At 39.0% G+C, this 5,848-nt stretch overlaps 1 non-coding gene across 1 annotated transcript; it reads right to left on the reverse strand.

Annotated features, from left to right (window-relative positions):
• Positions 1-4,683: 4,683 nt before the first annotated feature.
• On the reverse strand, positions 4,684-4,790 carry LOC145629733 (small nucleolar RNA R71). Its single transcript, XR_014111882.1, has one exon. It is a non-coding gene; the product is annotated as a small nucleolar RNA R71 (small nucleolar RNA).
• Between the last annotated feature and the right edge of the window lie 1,058 nt (positions 4,791-5,848).

Consider the following 5,848-nt stretch of genomic DNA (forward strand, 5'->3'; position numbering starts at 1 on the left):
CGAAGAATTGGAGCCCAATCGTAGTCCAAATAGTGGCCCAAGAGAGCCGCCCGACCAAAGAGGCTGGCGCCCGGAGGCGCGCCCGGCCGGGCGAGGGAAGCAGAGGCTGGCGCCCAAAGTCGCGCCCGGCCGGGCGCGAGAAATGTACTTGAGAGGAAAAAGGCATGCCGGATCAGGCGGTGCCTTGCCCGATCGGGCGCGTGTTATTGTTAGGAGTTAATTATTCGTCGTTTAAGTTTGTTTTAGTTTAGGATTCTTACGGGAGTATAAATACTTTTCCGTAAAACGAGTTTAGTACACTCTTCTTTACTCTCTCTTAATTTTTTCTTAGATTTTCTCTCTCTACTTAGCTTTTAGATTAGTTTCTCTCTCATATACTTTGTTCTTAACTTGATTCTTAATTATTCGAGATTTATTTTGGTAACGATTTCTCTTCTCTTAATCTTAGTTGTTTATTTTATTCTTTTGATCATGTCTTGCTTTATTACTTTGATTAGTTTAGTTTTTATTATGTGTGAGTAGTTCTATTTCTAGGGTTTATAGGGATCCATAAATAATATGAAGGGGTAATTTATTGTTGTTAATTATCAATGCTAGATTAATTTCCTATTGATTGATTTAATGTTCTGTGACTAGATTTGCGCAGATCTTTTATGCATGAGTTTAACAATATTGATTCGAGATTCGACAGATGAGAATTAATGTTTAGGTCTAGTTTCATTAGGCAGGTTAATTTATAAATGGTTAAGTCGAGATTAGAAAGATGAGATTTAATACCGGTAAATTAATTGTGTGATTGTAATACGTAGCGAAAGCCCTTTATGATCTGATTAATGTATGCATTGATGATTGATTATCATGTTTTACCCTGGAATATTATTTATTGGTGAACCTATGCCCTAGATCCTTTTATATATTGTTTTCTCCTTATTCTTAATCTCCGTAGTTTAGTTTATTATCCAAATTTACATATTGGTTACTTTATAATTTAGATTACTTTAATTAATTAGGAATTTAAAGTCTCGTTTATTTGTGGATTCGACCCTACTTTCCTATCTACATTAGTTAGAGGATTTAGGAATTACTTTTGATTAGGGGATACGACTTTACCCTGTCACCAACATATCTCTATTGGTGGACCATGCTATGGCCTTTTCGGGGATTTGATTAAACCAAATTGCTAAGAGGAATTTCTTGAAGGTTCAATCTCCAGGAACCTAAAAGCAAAGTCTTTAGATGGAGATCAGATAACCATGATGAATCAATATCTTCCACTGTGAGAGATGAACTAAGGTTATGTTTTGGTAAGTTATTAGGACCGTTATATGTAAGGGTAGAAAAAGAAAACACATATCAAACTTGGTATTGGTAATGCCATGCTTAGAAGCTAACTAGCTAAGGTTCACGCTTCCTTTATTTTAAGGAAAAATGTAATATAATAATCCCATCTTTAGTCGGTCTTTCATAAAAAATCCCACCTTTGACCCTCATCTTCCACAAACGATCCCATTGACCTACAACCTGTTAAACAAGTTATTTTTTTTCTTTTTTTAACTACTTTTATTCTCAAGCCACCAGTCCAACCACCATGGCTACCCCAGCACTCACTCCTTACCGCCACCCCCACCTACCAAGCCACCACAAAACCCTCCAACCACGCCGAAAAATCCTATAACCACCCCCAAAACCCAACCCCACCCTCGAAAACTCCACCCACAACCCTGAAAAACCCCACCCCAACCCTGAAACTCAATCCTCAGCCCTGAAATATTCCAACCCAGCCCCGAAATTTCACCCACATCCGCCTCGAAAAACGTCACCCATCATCTCTCAATTTGATTTTTGGTTTGAAATTAAACGCAAATTATGATTTCAATCAACTGAAAAATCGAATTGAAAGGGAATTGATGATTCAAAGGAGAGAAACATACCAAAGAGAAAGAGCAGGAGAAGGAGAAAGAGGGGTTGCGGTAATGGTTGCGGCCATTGCGGGTGCTGACATTCGCGGCAGTGGTTTTTGGGTTGGGTTGGCGGGGAAAGCAAAGGTGGGCCGGGGATGGGAGGGGATGCTGTGGCAGGGATGGGGAGGGGGTGCGGTGGCTGGGGATGGGGGTTTTGATTTTTTTTCTTTTTTGTTTTGTTTTTTTTAAATAAATAAATAAACCTATTAAAGTACGACATGTGTCTTATAACCTAAGAAAACCAGTTATCAAAACAATTGTAGGCGTCGTTCGAAGTACGCCTACGTTAAAGCATGTGTGAATATGCTTGGCACTCATAGGAAGTGGGAATTGACATAATACGATTAGGGACAACGATTAGAGGCAAGGAAAGTAGAGAGCCGCCAACAACTTTTTAAGGAACTTGTAAACCGTTCACGAATCATAAAAGGCAACCACGATAAAGGGACAACGATAGGCAACAACGATTGACCCGTGAAGGTTACACCCCATTCATAATCCATGAGATTACTAACTCCATATGGTTCAGAACCACGAAAGGAGGATCGGGGGATGATGGTACGAAGTGAGTCATGGAGTCACTGATATGTCTATTTTATATAGTATTTTACCCCCGTCCCTTGGTCATAATTAGTAGTGTTTTTGGCTCTTTTGAGCCACTTTTATTACTAATTGGTGTTTTCTAGCGTCTTCGTAGATTTGTTTGACTTTTGTAGGGATTTGCACTTTTGGAGCATTTTCCCGAGATATTATGGAGCAACTACAAGCATTGGAGAAGCACGACCAGTTTTTATAGCCCAGGGCCGGTTAGAGCCATCTAACCGGTGATTAAGGGCTCGGTATATGTGATACCGGGGCATTTGGACCGAGTATTAAAGACCCGAAGAGGAAATCTAGATTGGCCCGAAGAATTGGAGCCCAATCGAAGTCCAAATATTAGCCCAAGAGTGCCGCCCGGCCAAAGAAGCTGGCGCCCGAAGGTGCGCCCGGCCGGGCGGGGGAAGCTAGGTCGGCGCCCGAACTCGCGCCCGGCCAGGCGCGAGAATTGTAGCTGAGGGAAAAAGGCGCGCACGATCGGGTGGTGCCTCGCCCGATCGGGCGCGTGTTATTATTAGGAGTGAATTTTCGACGTTTAAGTTTGTTTTAGTTTAGGATTCTTGCTTAGTATAAATACTTTTCCGTTAAGCGAGTTTAGTATCTTCTTTTACTCTTTCTTAATTCTTTCTTAGATTTTCTCTCTCTACTTAGCTTTTAGATTAGTTTCTCTCTCTCTTATACTTCATTCTTAACTCTATTCTTAATCCCAGATTTCTTAGTAAAGATTTCTCTTCTCTTAATCATAGTTATTTGTTTTATTCCTTTGATCATGTCTTGTTTTATTACTTTGATTTGTTTAGATTTAATTATGTGTGAGTAGTTACCTTTCTAGGGTTTATGGGGATCCATAATTAATATGAAGGGGTAAATTATTGTTGTTAATTGCCAATGCTAGATTAATTCCCTATTGATTGATTTAATGCTCTGTGACTAGATTTGCACAAATCTTTTATGCATGAGTTTGACAATATTGATTCGAGATTTGAGAGATGAGAATTGATGTTTAGGTCTAGTTTCAATAGGCAGGTTAATTTATAAATGGTTAAGTCAAGATTCGAGAGATGAGATTTAATATTGGTAAATTAATTTTGTGATTGTAATACAAAGAGAAAGCCCTTTATGATCTGATTAATTTATGCATTGATGATTGATTATTATGTTTTACCCTGGAATATTATTTATTGGTGAACCTAAGCCCTAGGCCTTTTAATTCATTGTTTTCTCCTTATTCTTAATTTTCGTAGTTTAGTTCCTTTCGACTATAGTATTTTGGTTACTTTATAATCTAGATTATATTAATTAATTAATTAGGAATAAAATGACTCGTTTCCCTGTGGATTCGACCCTACTTCCCTATCTATTTTAGTTAGTGGTTTTAGGAATTACTTTTGATTAGGTGATACGACTTAAGCCTGTCAAAATTTGGCGACGTTGCCGGGGAGACGGTTTTATTTTTATTTCTGATTATTTTTGTAGTCTAGGTTATTTCTTTTTGTCTCAAAGAACGTTAGTTCTTTGAGGCAAGTCTCATATTTGCTTTTATTTTTTTTTTATTTTTTTTTTGTTTATGCCCAGGTGTTCCAGATTAGGTTACATCCCATTCGATCCTGAGATCGAACGTTCCTTCCATAAACAGAAGAATTTCTACAAGCAAATTCTGGAGGATTCTGGTGATAATAATAATCACCGAGATCCTCCAACTGATTCTAGTGATTCAGAGGTATCTTTAGATCCGGAATCAGAGATGACGGCTCCAAAGAAGCTTAGTGATTACTCACAACCAAAGCTTACAGATTTTTTACACCTTACTCCAACTCTAGCTCTTGATGGGGTACAGTTTGAGATTATACCCCAATTTATAACAATGATAGAAAGGAAGCAATTTAGTGGAGCTAAGGGTGAAGACCCAAATCTTCTTATTGCAGACTATTGTCAGTACTGTAATACCATCAGGCAAGCTGGGGTCACACAAGACCAAATCAGGGAGATTCTCTTCCCTTTTTCTTTAACAGGAAAATCCAAATTATGGTTTAATGGTTTAAATAGAACTGCGCTTGGTATAACTGACTGTGAAACTCTTGTTTTGAATTTTTATAACAAATATTATCCTGCAGAGAGAACAACTATACTACGGAGTGCAATTCAGAACTTTGCCCAAGAAGCCAATGAAACTTTATATGAGGCTTGGGAGAGGTTCAAGGACCTACAAAGAGAATTCCCCCACCATAATTTGACACAATGGCAGTTAATCCAAGCCTTTTACAATGACATTGGAAATTCATCTAGAATAATATTGGATTCTGCAGCTAGTGGGAGGTTTATGAACCTTAATGTTGATGATGCAGGTCAAGTTATCAAAGATATGGCGATACATAATTTCCAATATGGGAATCCAAGAGGCTTTGCTAACAAGGGGAAGCATAGTGTTGACTCTGTATCCTTTTTGCAAGCTAAATTAACCTCTATCTGCCAGAAATTAGATAATCTTAGTACTGCAAATGTAGCTAATGTTTCTGCAATTAATAATAATACTAATGAGGCCTTTGTGAAAATTGTGGAATTATAGGTCATTGGGAGCAAGATTGCAGGAGTTCCGTGGAGCAAGTCAATGCCTTTCAAGCTTATAGGCAGAATAACCCATACTCCAACACTTACAATCCTGGGTACCGGAATCATCCGTACCTTTCCTACCGGAGTACCAATGTTCAAAATCCACCACTACCACAAGAACCACAGGCGCCACAACAACAACAATAGAAATATTACCACCCCAATGCTGGCCAGAAGAACCAACCACAACAACCATCCTCTTCTTCCGACCCTGCTTTGGTAGAAATTAGAGCGATGCTGGTTAATATGCAGAAGCACATGAAGAGTAGAGATGCCCAAATTGATTCGATCCTAGCACAGAATAAAATTGTAGATAATCAAATTGCGCAACTTTCCGCTACTCTACAAGCCCGTCAACAGGGAGCTTTGCCAGCACAGCCGACCAGGCCTACGGATCAAGCCTATGCAATTACTCTAAGGAGTGGTTCAAACTATGAAGGGCCCCCTATGCCTAGAGATGATGAACCTATTGTAATAAATAATGCTAACCTTGATTCCGTTAAACTTGACAATGTAGCTAATAGCCCTGCAGGGCTAAAGAATAGTACTAATATATCTGATTTTACATTGCAGGGTACGACTCCAGGGAAGGTAGCAGCTCCAGATAAGAGCAATAATGCTCCAAAGCCAGTTATCAAACTTCCATTCCCCAATCGTCACTTGAAAACAAACTTGGACAA

This window comes from Chenopodium album, chromosome 4, assembly GCF_948465745.1.
Source record: "Chenopodium album chromosome 4, dcCheAlbu1.1, whole genome shotgun sequence".
NCBI classification, from domain to species: domain Eukaryota; kingdom Viridiplantae; phylum Streptophyta; class Magnoliopsida; order Caryophyllales; family Amaranthaceae; genus Chenopodium; species Chenopodium album.